Source organism: Peromyscus maniculatus, chromosome 15 (genome assembly GCF_049852395.1).
Source record: "Peromyscus maniculatus bairdii isolate BWxNUB_F1_BW_parent chromosome 15, HU_Pman_BW_mat_3.1, whole genome shotgun sequence".
Classification (NCBI taxonomy): domain Eukaryota; kingdom Metazoa; phylum Chordata; class Mammalia; order Rodentia; family Cricetidae; genus Peromyscus; species Peromyscus maniculatus.
This window is the reverse complement of record NC_134866.1, coordinates 58,232,367-58,249,426: the sequence shown is the minus strand read 5'-3', so window position 1 is coordinate 58,249,426 and position 17,060 is coordinate 58,232,367. Positions and strand designations below refer to the sequence as shown.

The 17,060-nt window shown below is 37.4% G+C and overlaps 1 long non-coding RNA gene across 2 annotated transcripts in view; it reads right to left on the bottom strand.

The window, feature by feature from the left end:
• Positions 1-295: 295 nt before the first annotated feature.
• The window catches only part of LOC107402411 (uncharacterized), a 126,278-nt gene continuing 109,513 nt past the window's right edge, over positions 296-17,060 (bottom strand). Inside the window, exon 5 of one of the 2 annotated variants that reach the window (XR_013044782.1) lies at positions 296-3,038. This is a non-coding gene — a long non-coding RNA (uncharacterized LOC107402411). The remainder of the gene's footprint in view (positions 3,039-17,060) is intronic. The other variant, XR_013044783.1, reaches the window with a different exon arrangement.

Below are 17,060 nucleotides of genomic sequence, written 5' to 3'. Positions count from 1 at the left end.
CACACATGCACACACACGCGCGCGCGCACACACACACACGTTGGGGGTGTTATATATTATTGTTAGGAATGTAAATTAGAGTAGCCGTTATGGAAATCAGTATCAAGTTTCCTTAGAAAAACTGACGACAGAAGAGCCGTTTGATCCGCTATACCACTCCATGGTAGATACTGGATGGAAACTCGACATTCAACCAAGATGCCCGCATGCTTGTGTTTGTTGTGGCACTGTTTACAAGAGACGAGCCAAGGGATCAGTCTAAATCAATACATAAATCAGTAAAGACAATGCATCTACACACAATGGAATTTTATTCTACCATAAATAAGAATAGAGTTATGGAAAGTGGATATGACTAGAGACCATCATGTTAAGTGAAATAAGCCAGACTCTGAAAAACAAACATTATGTTTTTTTAAATGTCCAAACTATATTTTTTAACATAGAAAGTATAAAAGAGAATTAGTTGAAGAGAGAAAGAGGATCAGTAAGAGGGAGCAGACGAATAAGTGGAGGTCACTGAGGGAGACAAGAACATGGCACATATGTACTAAGATGTCATCATGAAACCTATTCTTTTGTACAATTAATATGCACAAATAAAAATAGTAAAAAGTAACAATTAATTCTTCTAACACATAGTATTTTCCTTAAGGATAAAATATGTACATTGAATTGAAACATTTTAACTGTCTTTGGTGCCTAACCTGCTTTAAAGTTATTAAAAGTTATTAATCTGCTTAAAAGAAATCCTAGAGTGTCGTACAAATAATAGATCACATTGGCCAATTCACTTCCCAAGGTTCTCCCTATAGATACAGCAATATATATCTGATTGTAAGTAAAACACACTCTTCAGGGGGAAGTATTATATAAATATTGTAGTTGTTTGTTATTTTCATTGTAGTGTTAGTTGTCTTTAACATTAGATTCGTTTTGAAATTTAATTAAATTGAAATTTTATGTGTCTTTTAATACACAAAACAAACTTATATTCGACAGCTATAATGAAATGATTTGCTGTTCTTGAAGTCTAGTCATGTCCATGAATTAAATAGTGTCATGAATGTTTTGGAAGTAGCTAACTGCCTCCTGATTGTATTTAAGGCCAGACCCACTAGAAAAAAATACATGCTTGGTACTGTTAACCTGACCAAGAGCCTACAGTTAGGGAGCCCAGAGGCTCCAGGGGTGAACTAATTATGTTATTCTAGTAAAGGGACACAGTTTCAAACCACCCTCTAAATTCGCATCTCCATACCCACATATTAGCGCACCTCCCGACCTCGTCAGAGATGTTTCTTTGTGCAGTGTTTGATGACTAACAGAGAAACTGGTCAAAGTGGGGAGAATAAATATCGGTGTGGTGGTCGGCCACAAGCGGGGCATCTGCACCGCAACCCTGCCTCAAGGCTCCAGGACCGTCAGAGAAGAGGCAGCAGAACTAAGGAAACTGGGAAGTAGGAGTGAAATCTGGAAAGAGTTGGGGGAGGAGTGTGAATGAATATGATCAAAATATGTTCTATGAAATTCTGTTGATAAAATATTTTTAAAAATTAGATTGTATAAGATAAAATATGTTACAGTGTTTAGTCTTTTAACACCCAAAACAAACTTATATTCCACAAATATAATGAAATATTATTCACGGTTCTTGAAGTCTAGATCTGCTCTGCTCAATATGGTATTCAGTAGACACATAAGGCAACTGAGTGCTTATAATGTATCTGGTCCAAATTGGAGCTTCTCACAAGAATGTGATATACACGGTATTTCAAAGTTTAAAATAAAAAAGCACAAAGTATTTATGTTGAAATTCATGTTAAGAGAATATTCTTATATATTGGGCTAGATAAAAATATATCATTAAAATTTATTTCACCTGTTTCACTCTCCTTTTATAAAACAGATTGCAGAATGTTTCTAACTATAGATGTGGCTCACGTTCGTCACTTGGGTTTTACTCCTGTTGGAGACTCACACAGACAGCAGTCACAGTGGTAAGGCCAGTTTCTAGCACAAGAGGAAACCTAGACCAATTCAGCCTGTAATGAGTAAAGTATTGACTCTAACACACTAATATTGCCTTAACTGTCTTAAATGTGAATGTCAGGGTATCATTTAACATAACCAAAGTTCATAGATTTTTCTTTTACCTAACTTCTATAAACTATACTGAATATTATTACAACATTTTAGTATCTATGGAAAATGTTTATTTAGATATTATTGGAAATATTAAATTCACACTATTTAGAATGGAAACCATTATACTACTATGGGAAACCAGTGCATGGTACATGGTGTTGCTATGTGTCTCAGAGAAGGCATCCCGTTGGGTAGGATACATTTGCACCCAGAGTACGATTCCAAGACTATATCACCTGCCAAAACAAGGTTGAATAAATTTGCCAGTAACCTCTTAGAAATCAGAAGTACACAGAGTCTGAACATCATCTAAATGGGCCTCACTCTGCATCACAGGCCTTTGGGAACTCATAAAAACACAAAGATCATAAAGTTTACTTTGCTTTGAATGATAAACTAAATCTATGTGAACTCATGATTTCCTCACCACACAAACCTACAAAAATGTGGTGAGCCACTCAATCAACTGCCCGTTCTTATGAACTGGCTGACACATTCCCTTTTATATTCTCAGTCCTCATACTTCATGCAAGCACCACTACATAGTGGTGCCCTGGTCTCACCTGTCTATCAACCTTAATTCCTGCTCCACATGTAGCAAACCAGTCATTAAAGTCCCAATTCATCTGTCCCATAAATATCTCAAAGTCTCTCTATTCCTACCATCTACCCTAATTCAAGTTATTTTCATCTCTCACCTATGGGCCTAATTTGTGTCAATGTCTCCAGCATTATTCTGTTCACTCCATTCTTCATATTGCAACTAGAACTGTCTCATTCATCATTTACTTGCTTTCAGGATGAAGTCCAAACTTCTTAGGATGATAAAGCATTTCAAGGTGAGGACTTTTATAGAATCTTCCCTGGAATTCCATTTGTGATTAGTAGATCTAGAAGAGAACAGGAAAGAAGCAGACAAGAGATTAGACTTGATGCTAATATAGAAGACTGAAGCAAAGGATAAGTTGGATACCATGGCACATGAAGAGCACTCTAGGAGGGCTGGCCTCAGTGCACCTGCTATAGTTCCTTTCTTCCTATGAATATGAAGAGTTTATGACTGCTGTGAAGTGACTGGTTAGATGGGTTATTGTGACCATTTGTACAGATTAAACACCATTTTGTCCACCTAAGTGCATATAATTCATACTTATCTTATACCTGAATAAAGCTTGGGAGGTGAGGACATTTGATCCCAACTTCAGACCATGAGTTGTTCTATTAGAATTGACAGCCAAAAGTATACCAAGAATGGCTGTGATGCCTTCATTACTTTATTTGTCATTCTTTATTCTGGTAAAATAATGAGGCTCTAAGCAAATACTGACTTCTTGTATCAAGATACCAGATGAATGATTAGCTCATTTTGGTTCCTGGCACCCAAAGAATAAGTAGCTGTGGGGTGCTCAGGGATGTCTATATGATATCACACTTCCAAGGCGCAGGGACTATCATGGAAGAGGAGGCAGAAAGATTTTAGGAGCCAGAGGTCAAGGATGAACAGACTGAAACAGTATCTTCTGGACATGACAGGATGCTGCTCTCATGAAGTCACAGCAGTGATGGTCACCTGCACAAGATCTGCACAAGATCAAACCAGTCACCATTCTAGTTCACAAGCCCCACCCCTTACTGAGGAGATAATGTCAGCTGATGGCTTCTGGGAAAGAGTCAGTTTTCTCTAAAGGAGCAGCTCCACACTCAGGAGTTAGGGGAGGAATAGAAGACAAATATGATCAAAATACATTATATGAAATTCTCAAATAATTAATAAAAATATTTTAAGTGATGAGTTATACATTAAATTATACTCTGTCTTTGCAGGTATAACACAAAATATACTAAGCATTCCCATTATGATAAGTCAGTCTGTATTCACAAGTGTAGCCTTTTCTCTTAGGTAATATCCCAAACATTTCTTACAGTGTTAAGGGCTAGATGTAGCTGCAATGTGATCATCTAAATTTACTTCTTTATTGAAAAACCCTACTTGGAAAAATATGCTTCAAAACTACAAAACACCAATACCAAACTATTCACCAACCATATTTTCCAAATGTTTATCTTCCAGTATTTTTATCAAATTACTTCTTTTGCATACTTTAGAAATAACAATAGAACAATACAATTAAATAGAAATAATCAAGTATAGAAAATTTGCTATTGCTCTTATTACTTTACTGACAATTCTATCAAAACCCTCAGCCATTGTAAAAGGCAAGCCCACACATTTTTGCAGAATTGTGTTTTGTCTGCTCTGCTGCTTTGAATACAGCAGAAGGAACAAAGTTAAGAAATTCTGTTTCCAGAGGCCTGCTGACATCACTGATTGCTGTTTTGAATAAACAAGTAAATACTTTATAGAGCTGTGTGTTAATACCAAATATCAGAGAATTAAAATGAGAAGTATCTTGTGGAAACAATGTTTTAATGACACATGGTATATTTATTTGTCACCAAAAGTAAATAAAAGACAAATTTGCATATCCATAATTCTAGGTGATTAGCGTTCCAACTTGAAATTTCAGGAGATTCTGATAGGGTAGTAGGAAGGGCAGTGGGCAAATTTCAATGATTTCAAAGATGTTTTTTTGTTGCAAATTAAGGTCCATTAAAACCTCCTACACACAAATGTTCATTTTCTCTTCTCTGGGATTTTAAGTTAGAAATGGATGACTTCTTCATGACAATCATGTGCATCCTGAGCTTTTTAATATTTAAGTTTAGTAAAACCCCAAACACATCTGGCCAGAACTTATTTTGAGCCATTTCTAAAATTTTACACACAGGCATATTTCAAAAGCAAGTTATCCCACATGTTTCTAATTAATTTACACTTTTATCATCAAACATTTGTTCCTCAAAATTTATTTGCATATTGTCCAACATGCTTTATGAAGCTTGCCTTCATATAGATTACCATAATACACTCTAATTTTAGACTCTGAAATCTCCTACCTGAAAATTACTAATTCAGTTCATGCAGAACTTACATTTGGCAAAAACACTTCCATATTCTCAACTACATTTTCTTTAGTGTAGCTGAAAGTTTTCCTGTGTCCGACCTGGCCTGCAGCCAGGACGAATCTCTCTCACCCGCCAGTCCAGCAGCAGCTCAGACCCAAATAAACACACACAGGCTAATATTATTTTTAAACTATGGCTATTGCAGGCTTCTTGTTATCTAGTTTTTATATCTTAAATTAACACATTTCTATAAATCCATACTTTGCCACATGGCTTGTGGCTTACCAGTACTTTTACATCTTGCTTCTCATGGTGGCAATTGGCAGCGTCTCCTCTGCTCTGTCTGTCTCCTTCCTCTCTCTCTAGTTACGGCTCAGACCAGAGCATGTGGCCAGAGTCTTTTTGGCTTTCTTTCTCCTGGTGAGTGGTAGACTCTTTCTCTCTGGATTCCCATCTCAAACTGCTACCACACTAGGTAGCTGTTTTGAAATTAAATAAATTAAATTAAATTTATTAATTAAATACTGAAACCAGACTTCTACTGTTCTATGCAGTTGACAGACTTGGTAAGTCAATTAAAATATCTTAAAAGTTGAAATTAGATCATTTTTTTTTGGTTTTTCGAGACAAGGTTTCTCTGTGTAGCTTTGCGCCTTTCCTGGAACTCACTTTGGAGACCAGGCTGGCCTCGAACTCACAGAGATCCGCCTGCCTCTGCCTCCCGAGTGCTGGGATTAAAGGCGTGCGCCACCACCGCCCGGCGAAATTAGATAATTTTTTCCCACATTAAAAAATAAGAAACATTTCTACAAGGGAAGGAATTTGATCTCTGTTTGATAACACATTAGGGAGTCTGAAAATGGAACAATTAAATGAGAGCATAACTAATGTTGACGGGATATACCTAACATTAATTATAAATATTATTTGTTTAATCATTTTTATTTTAGCATTAAAAAGGTTGGTCAATTTAAGTGCCAAGATAAAATCTTTAGAAAAATCTGTTAAAATGAATCATAAAATGAATTCAGACCCAGACAGGAGAATTTAAAGGTGAACCTAACTCAGGATTGACTTTAGAAAAACCTGTTAAAATAAATTATAGAGAAATTCAGAACCAGACAGAAGAATTTAAAGTGAAATTATTTCAGGACTGAATTATATGGTTACAGAGAGACAGTCTGTTTTCAAACAACCAAACTTAATCTATCAAGTAACCTCACAGGAACTACCTGCTTAAGATAGTTCCACTCCAGTGGAAATGTTAGATTTAAGGAGATTTAAAGAAGTATAGTCATGCATTCTCCATTTGTAAAGAAGATGTTAAACTCGTGGTCAACTTGTAATAGAATTATCCCTCAGGCCTAGAAAGAGTTAATTACAGCTGTCCTGGAGGCCAGTCCACAGTTAAAATGGAGAATGTGGTTTAAAGAGGAGGCTAAAACAATAGAACAACAATGTAGGACTAGAGGTGTGGAAATTTCCCAGGACCAGCTTCTTGAAGAAGACAATTACACTAATATATAAAGATAATTTTTATATGATAACCAAATCTTAATTCTATGCCACATGGCAGCCATGAATGCATGGGACAGAATTGAGAAAGCAGGGAAGAAAATTGAATCATTTACAAAAGTTATGCAAGGCCCAAAAGAATTCTTCACAGATTTCTTACAAAGGCTGTTTCAGCAGTAAATAGAACGATACCAAATTCAGAAGCTAGACAGATAATAATTGAATCTTTGGCTTTTGAGAATGTGAATACAGCATACAAAAGAATAATCAGGCCATTAAAGGCAAGATCAGTACCCTTGGAGGACTGTATCAGGGACACAATTAATATTGAGTCTCATGACCGTAATGATATGTGGATAGGAGAGATGATTTCAAAAGCTCTGGGGAAAAATAATGTCAGATGTTTTGGTTGTGGTAAACAAGGTCATTTGAAAAGGAAGTGTAACAGGGCTTTCTTAGAAAGAATGTTTATTCAAGGAACAATGGCAACAGAATGCCCCTCCCTTCTGGATTATGCTGAAGGTGTGGTAAGGGTAAATATTGAACCAACAAATGTAGATCAATAAGGAACAGACAAGGTAATCCTTTGCCTCTGTCCTTGGAAAACTCCCAGAGGGGCCTCATGCAGGCCCCCCACAGCAGATTCAGTTCAGATTGTTCCTGCCATCATAGAAGAAAACCCTTTCAGAGCAATCAAATAAGCAAGTGCCTATTGGAATAAATCAGGCTGCTCAGGGTAATAGAACAGCTGTATCATATAGAACGGGAAATTCAGGAAAAACCATAAAGCAAATTTTTTGGCAAACTTCTATAAATGAACAAAGACCAAAATTAAACATATGAATAAATGACATTCTCTTGGAAGATATGCTAGACAAGGGTGTGGATGTTACAATAATTGCACCAGAATTTTGGCATACAAATTGGCCTCTTCAGGAGGTAAATGTTCAGCTATTAGGGATTGGAATATTATCTCAAGTGAGACAGAGCACAAGATGGCTTGAATGTATAGGGCCAGAAGGACAGAGAGAAAAATTAAAGCCATATGTGGCTAATATAGCTATGAATTTATGGGGTCATGATCTATTACAACAACAGAATACTCAGATTAACATTCCTTCAACCTCCAGAAACAAACCATAAACTAATACATGTTTCTGAGAGAAATATTAGGTTAGGAGGTATTATTATAAAGAGCAGTCACCAGCCATCCAGATTGTACAAGAACAGGGGGGGGTACAACAATTGCTGATATTTCAAAGACACCAACAGCTCTACCTTTAAAATGGAAAACAGACAAGCCTATATGTATGGGTCCAGCAATGGCCTTTAACAACAGAGAAACTTCAGGGTTTTGAAGAGCTGGCACAAGAGCAATTAAATGCTCATCATATTGAAGAATCAACCTCCCTTGGAATTCTCCTGTATTTGTTATTAAAAAGAAATCTGGTAAATGGAGAATGATAACAGACCTAAGAGCAATTAACAAAGTAATTCAGCCAATGGGCTCTCTACAATCTGGAATTCCTTTGCCTACTCTGTTACCTAAAGGATGGCCTCTATGTCTTTCTAGAGGCTGTTCTGTTCTCTGACCCCAGATAAGTTTATTAGGGTGCATAACATATTGGGAGACACATACTTTAGCATTCTTTTTACTCTGTGCCCCCAGATAAAACCATTCATGGAGCTGAATGATATATGTCATCACCATCTGAGTAGTAATTCCAAAGCTGGTATGTGGAAACTATTGGCTCAAGCATTTTAAGAGGTGTTGTGGGTAGAAAGTAAGTGTCACTGACAAATAAGTGAAAATTGTTGAGTTAAAACTAAACAGATCTCTTTATTGTAAAACTTGTCTGTGCTTTTATGTGGATAATGGATATTCAAGAAATAAATATGGGAACAGCATTTCTCAAACTTATTTGACAATGGGACTCTTAATAAACCTTTTGTAGGACATTAATACTATGTAAAAAAAACTTGAAAATCTTCTCTGTCATATTTCAGACAACTAAGGTGATGGTTTATTACCATCCGCTTGACTCTGTTACTTCAATGTGACTACCTAGCAAATTTTTTCAAGATGGAAGTCCAGATTTTTTTAATGCGAATGTAAGAAAGAATTACTAATAACGTTACTTCAACAAAGTAATCAGGGTTTTGACAATGATAGATGAGCAACAACATTAAGAGGGCTAGATGTAGCCCCCACACATTTTCAAAAGGAAAGATTTTGGTGAAAATTATCATCTACTCATTTTGAGTGGATTAAAGTATAATATATGGTCATTTCTTTTTTTCTTAAATTCCTTTTTTTCCATTATTAAGAAATTTTCTACTCACTTTTCATGCTATCCACAGACCCCCCTTCTTCCCTCCTCCCACCCCCCAGCCCTCTTTCCCAAGCCACCCTGCATCCCCACATCCCCCAAATCAAGGTCTCCCCTGGGGAGTCAGCAGAGCCCAGCACACTGAGCCTAGGCAGGTATATGGTCATTTCTTGATTGTTACTACATTGCAATGTAATTCAGAATTGACTTCTACCACTGAATATATTTCACATGGTGTATGATGAGCAAACACAAAGTAACTTAAATAATATTTTTAATCAAGACATAATCTTAACATTGATAAATATCATCAAGGGCAGTGGGCCCTGAGGCTTCTGACTGAGCCTTCTGAAGGAAAATATTTATTGATATGTTTATATAACTAAAAGATAATTCCAGATAATTCCAAGTCATATAATGCAATCCAAAGACCTTGGAAAATTAATTTAGAATTACATAATGTTTATAAAATGCATGCCATCTCTTGTCTTCAATTGCAAAGAAAATTGAGAACAGTCTCTGTTAAGAAATACACTGTTTAAGGAGGTAAATTACACTATGGTGTGACATCCAATACAATTTGACTAAAATTCATAGATATTTTTAACAAAAGACACAGATGTAAGAAGTTACTCTTAACGATCATTAGTAAATATCTTAAGGGGTTGGAGAGATTGCTTAGTGGTTAAGAACACAACCCATAGAACCATAGAGGCTATATATATATAGCATGGAGGTCCGTAGGACGACTGTGGCATATAATAAATTTCAGTTTTACTCAATTATTGAAAAAAAAATAGCCAAATGAATGGAAACACATGAACTATGAACCAAAGACTGAGGGGCTCCCAGCTGGATCAGGCCCTCTGAATAGGTGAGACAGTTGATTGGCTTGATCAGTTTGGGAGGCATTTAGGCAGTGGGACCAAGTCCTGTGCTCATTCCATGAGTTGGCTGTTTGAAACCAGGAACTTATGCAGGGACACTTGGCTCAGTCTGGGAGGAAGGGACTGGACCTCCCTGGACTGAGTCTACCAAGTCGATCACAGTCCACGGGGGAGGACTTGTCCTGGAGGAGATGGGAATGGAGGGTGGGCTGGGGGTAAGGGGAGGGCGTGGGAGGGGGGAGAATAGGGGAACCCATGGCTGATATGTAGAACTGAATGGTATTGTAAAATAAAAAATATATATCACAAAAAAAAAAAAAAAGAACACTGACCGCTCTTCTAAATGGACCCAGGTTCAATTCCCAGCACCTACAAGGCAGCTTAAAACTGTCTTAACTCCAGTTTCAGGAGATTTGATGCCAATGCACATAAAAATAAAAGTTTAATGAATTTTTAAAAAAACAAGTAAATGTCTTAAAATAAGTTTCAAGAACTTTCACTTCCAATATGAAAGTTTGGTTGCTTTGAGAATTGTTCTCTGATCAAAAATACCAGAAAACTGGGTAAAAATAAATGAAACAAGTTCAGAAACTAGACAATAGGCAATATGACTATGATTCCTGAAAGAAGGAAGGCGGAAGAGTTGAATCTTCAGCTGTTGCAGTTTGTTAGACTATAGAGCTATCAGTGTAGAATACAATGACCCAACAGTCAAGTGAGATCAGAAGATAAGATGTTGACACCACTGGACTGTGTGGGCAGACATTACCAGACAGGAAGCTGGTGGACAGAAAGCTCTGAAGATCTACAGAGATGCTCTTATCTTTAGCTGACTTTTTTTCTTTCATGAGAATATACTTTTTTTGAAATTCACTCATATTGCTGCATGTCACAAAAGGATACTCTGGGTTTTCTATTTATTGTTTGAGGATTTCATAAATATAATGCCTATTGATCAAATCCATCCCTCACTCACTTCCCTCTGCCCTTTCCCATATCTCTACCACCACTCTCCCCACAAACCCCATGTACTCTATTTTTTACTCATCTCTCATACAATACATCCCAAACACAGTTTCCCTTCCTTCCTTCCTTCCAACACTGCTCTACCTCCTGTCTCCCCCAGATCTACTCCTCCTCTGCTTCCCTTCTGAAAAGAGCAGGCCTCCCAGGGATATTGAACAAAAAATATGTAGTCTGCAGTCATTGTGCCCAGAATAATTACATTAGTTTAAAAAAAAAAAAGACATCAAGACTTGCGATATAAAACAGAACTGTGGATACACATATGATCAACTAAATCTCTTTTTTTTCAAATGCATAACATCAATGTAATAGGGAAAGAATTGTCTCTTCAACAAAATAGCTAGAACTAAATATCCATCAACCTTACCCTACATTCTAGATAAATATTAGCTCAAGATGAACTGTAAACATAAAGGTAAAGGTAAAAACTATAAATCTATCTATAAGAAGTGAACGATGAAATTGAAGAAGACACTAGAAATTAGAAAGACCCCCTACATTTATGAATCTGTAGAAATAAATATCATTTAAATGCTTATAAAAAAGATCACAAAACTCCGTTAAAAATAAAATAGCAGAATAGTTGATTCTTGATTAGTCCATCTGACAGTCTCTTTTATCTCAATGTTTAATAAACTCATTGAATGTAAAAAAAATTATCCAATAGCATCAGACAACTGGGAAGTCTTCTGCAACACGGTGTCTCTAAGAGATGATAGAAAAGCTACACCATGATACCTCAACAATATGACTGCCTGAACAAGACCAAAACTATGACAACACAATAGACATGCTAACGTGGAAGGTGGAGATCTCATAGGGCCCCATCCCTAAACAAAAAGCTGTAGCTAACCAATCACTGCTGAGAGAAGGAGAACTTGTCTTTTCCAGGCAGGTGCCCCTAACTGATTATCCATACCAAGCTGTCAGCCCTAAAAACATGCACATACAAGCAATTCTACTATACAGACCCAGCAGGTATCTACTCATCTATGTGTAACAATAATAATTTAGACAGAGGGGAAGGAGAAAACAATTGATGTAATTATATTTTACTTATTTTAACTAAAATTTTCATACAATATATTTTGATCATCTTTTCCCCTTTCCCAACTCTTCCCAGATCCTCCCCACACCCTTACCCAACTAAATTTATGTTCTTGTTTTCTCTCTCCAATAAAAAAAGAAAGAAAAAATCAAAACAAACAAAAAGAAAAATGCCCAAATAAAACAAAAAGCCCATGCAGAAAAATAAAAGGAGTCCATTTTGTGTTGTCTGACTACTCCTGGGCACAGGGCCTGCCTGGAGTGTGACTGATATAACCAGCCATACTGATTTTTTTTTCCTATCCCAGTAGGCATCAGTTGTAAATAGCTTCTTGGCTGGGGTGAGACTTCATGTCCATTTGCCTTTCTCAGTGCTGGGACTCTGTCTCGTTTAAACTTGTGCAGGTCTGTGTGGGTTTTAAGTATGTTGTTACAATCTCTGATTGTGCATTCATTCGCTTGTGCATTCATCCTGTTGTGTCTGGAAAACAGTTTCCTTGGAGTCATCCATCATCTCTGGTTCTAACAGTCTTTCTACCTCTTCTTCAGCAATAGATCTCTGGCACTGAATGAAGAGGTTTGATGAAGACATTTATTTAAGACTGAGTGTTCCAAAGTCTGTCACTCTCTGAACACTGTCCAATTGTGGGTTTCTGTGTTAATTCCCACCTACTGCAAGAAGAAGCCTCTCTAGTGAAGCGCTGATCTGTGGGTGTAACATTATGTTATTAGGAGTCATTTTATTGCTATGTTCCCTCAAGAGAATGAGAGCAGTAGATTTTCCCCTAGGCCCACGACCAATCTAATCCCAGCTTTTAGCCACTTTAGTGTCAAGTATGGATTCCATCTCATGGAGTGAGCCTTAAACCTAATTTTTTTAAGTAGTTGGTTATTCTCATAACATTTGTGCTACTATTGCACCAGCGTATCTTACAAGTAGGTCACTATGTAGTTTGGATGGTTTGTAGATGGTATTATTACTTCTCTCCTTCAGTATTGTACAAAGTAGCCTACAGCACCATGAACACTAGTCAGTAGTGGAGAAGCTTCCCATTGATAATCAGCTTAATTTCCCCATGTTCAATAACTAAATGAGTGGAGCCTTCTGGAATGGGACCTTACTATCAGGTTGAGGAGAGTAACCAATAGTCTTGTCAATAACACCATAATCAAGGTAACTCTTAAAAAGGAAAGCATTTAATTGAGGACTTGCCAACAGTTTTAGAGTATTAGTTCATGATTAACATGGCGGGAAATAGACAGGCATATGCTGGAGCAGTAGCTGAGAACTTTACATCTTGATCGGTATGCAGAAGGCAGAGAAAGAGAGAAAGACTGGGCCTGGTGTGGGCTTTTGAAACATCAAAGGCCACCCCTAGAGACACACTTCCTCTAACAAGGCCACACCTCCCAATTCTTCCCAAACAGAGTCACTTAGTGATGACTAAGCATTCAAATATATGATTCATTCAAACCACCAGAGGGGCTCTGTGGGACTCTGTTGGTCAACAACTCAACAAGATGAAACTCACTCCTGTTACAGAAGCTGGACTTGATGGCATACGGTGGCTTGCTGGGCCATTGCTTCCACAGTGTGTGATGACTTCACAGAGGTTCATTCGCTGCTGCATGTACATATTTTAGAAAGTTTCCATAGTAATAGATTTACACATGCTTTCTCAGAAGACCTCTACTGTTAGTTGTCCCTCCCGTATCCCCTCCTCTGCCCTGCTCTCCTGTTCTTCTCTCCAGTTAATCTTCCTAGTCTAGTTTCTCCTTTATCTCTTTATAACAATATATTCTCTTGTCCCTATTCTTCTCCCTGCTGGTTCCTTACTATGTATCTAACCTTTGTGCTTGTTCAGATTTAAGCACACATATCAAAAGCTTAAAAACTAACATCCACATATAAGAGAAAATTTGGAATATTTGGGGGGAGGAGTCCAGATTCTGTCACTCATGATGATTGTTTCTACTTCCATCCATTTAGCTGTGACCTTCATAATTTCATTTTTCTTACTACATGAATGATATTCCATTATATGAATGTAACACATTTTCAATATCCATTCACCAGTTAGTGGACAGCTAAGTTATTTCCAGTGTCTGGCTATTATGAATACAAAGCAATGAACATGAATGAACAAGTATTTCTATGGCAGAATATAGAGTCTTGTGGGTATACTCCCAAGAATGGTGTAGATATAGCTAGATCTTGACGCACATCAATGTTCAGCCTTTTGAAGAACCTTCACACTGTTTTCCATAGTGGCTGTACCATTTGCCCCATCAGCAATGAGTAAGTGTTCCCCTGTTCCCACATCTTTACCAGCATATGCAGCCATTCTGACTGGGGTAGGAGGCAATCTCAAGGCGGTGAGGGTTTTCGTTTGGTTTATTTTTCTTTTATCCTTATTTCTTTTAATTTTTGAGATTATAATACATCATTTCCTCCTTCCTTTTCCTCCCTCCAAGCCCTCTCATATTCATAAGTATATAAATATAACCTGCTCAATCTGTATATTGTTACTTGCATGTGTGTTTTTATGGCTGACCATTTGGTATTAACCAATCGCTGAGCTTTTCCTGGGGAAGACTGTTTCTCCCAATCTCAACATCCTTAGTTACCTGTAGTTCTTTGTGTAGTAGTTTTAGTTTGCATTTCCCTGAGAGCTATAGATGTTCAACATTTTTAATATTCCACAGCCTTTTGTGTTTCTTTAGGTAACTCTATTTAGTCCTATATCCCATTTTAATTGGGTTATTTATTTCTTAATGTTCACAATGGTTTTGGTTGCTGTTGTTGTTTTTAGTTTCTAGATACTAATCCTTATCAGATGTATAATCTGTAAAGATATTTTCCTAGTCTATAGGCTTCCTCTTTGCTCAAATTCCTAGTCTATAGGCTTCCTCTTTGCTATACAGACACATTGAATCCTCATGAGGTCCCATTTATTAATTGTTGATCTTAATGCACATGCTACTGGTGTCCTGTTCAGAAAGTCCTTTTCTATATTCAAGCCTATTCCCCATTTTCTCTTCTATAAGATTCAAGGTATCTGCTTCATGTTGAGGTTCTTGATACATTTGGAATTGAGTTTTGTGCCAGGTGATAAATATATGTCTATTTTCATTCTTTATATGTAGCTATCTGGTTTGACTCATACCATTTACCCTTTAAATTTTTCTTCAAAAATGATATAATTTGTATAAGAAAACTTGAATAGCATTCTTCACAAAAAAATCTTAAAATGCATAAAAGAGCATGAAATACACCCCCAAATAACTGAAACAATTCCCAATAAAAGTGAGCGAAGAGAGGGGTATCACAATAGCTGATTTTCAGTAGACGTTGAAGTAATTGAAGTCCCATTTCCTAGGTATAGACACAGGAAGGCAGAAAGACCCAACAGAACTGCATGGTGATTGTAAATCAAATGAGATACTAGTCTCCTAGAGTTTCCCACATCCCACAGGAAAACCTGGACAACGTCTCCACAGTTCATTATAAGTTTAGGTTTCAGGAAAACTTCCATATAATTAACAGTATGAAAGTTGGAGAATGAGTGGCTTTACCAGCTTAAAACTTGTGGGTGAGATGAAGGAGGAGACAGTAGCAACTGGTGCTAACAACTAACTGTAAAAACAAAAGGCTGTGGCTGCTACAACTGTGGAAGCACAGAACCAGGAGGACCCACCACCCCACCCAAAAATTAGCAGAGCTCCAGAGAAATGTCAGACCCCAAAGTGATATTCAAATTTCAGCCATCTGGGCAGAATAGGGATTCAAAATAAAATATGTGTACAAAAAAACAAAGAAAAGTATTTTCCTAAACATCACAGGGTATAGAGTCAGTCAGCTATTGATTCTTCAAAATGAGGACATTATCAAAAAATAAGGGACTGGGTTCTATTTGTTTTAGATGAATTATGCTAAGTTAATTTCAGATCATATAGTATTGATTATACATAAGCTACCTGCTCATGAAACTTTGAGTACTTGTTACTCAGTAAACAACAGAGCGTGGTTCTTAAGATGACCTCTGTAGTAATATTACTAGATAATTATCACATATATTCACTAGGTCTCCCAAACTCATTTGCAAATAATGAACTACAAGTCAAAATAATTGGCAATATCAGACAACAAAAACTCATTCATTATGTAGTTATGTAAATGAATACAATAGAATTACTACCAGAATCATGAGGTTTATGTTTCTCAGACATTGACAAAAAGAGTCTCAAAAGAGTGTGTGTGTGTATGTGTGTCTGTGTGTGTCTGTGTGTGTCTGTGTCTGTGTGTATGTCTTGTGTGTATGTGTATGTGTGTGTGTGTCTGTGTGTGTGTGTCTGTGTGTGTGTCTGTGTGTGTGTGTCTGTGTGTGTGTGTCTGTGTGTGTCTGTGTGTGTCTGTGTGTGTGTGTGTCTGTGTGTGTCTGTGTGTGTGTCTGTGTGTGTGTGTGTCTGTGTGTCTGTGTGTGTGTCTGTGTGTGTGTGTGTCTGTGTGTCTGTGTGTGTGTCTGTGTGTGTGTGTGTCTGTGTGTGTGTCTGTGTGTGTGTGTCTGTGTGTGTCTGTGTGTGTGTGTCTGTGTGTGTCTGTGTGTGTGTGTGTGTGTGTGTGTGTGTGTGTGTGTGTGTGTGTGTGTGTGTGTGTAATTGGTCATGGGTCTGGAACACTCTTCCAGGGATGAAACATACCTTCGGAAGTGTCATCTGACAGGATCTGTCCCTGAATGGCTCCCCCCCCCACCCCACCCCCGTCCCTACTGCAATATGTATGTAAATAAATGCAACTGTGTGAGTGCCTAAGCATTCTCCTAATACCTTACAGCTTTGCTTTAATCTGGGAAAAGGTTCCCAGAATGAAATGAGACTTAAGTCCTTGCTCTCAACTCCTAACACTGGTGACTTGCCATCACACTTAGAACAAGATCCCAGGACTTTACTGTGGCTTATCAACCTTTTCTTGATCTGCCTCTAATTCTTAGCTGCATTTCCTGACACTTTCTCTTCCACCCATTAAGGTCTTGCTGAGCCCTGAACAAACCAAACATAAATCTTTGTGATTGGTTAATCCTACTGCCAGGTATACACTGCCTGAAAGCTCATGTCTTATTCCCTTTGTTCAGACATCTGC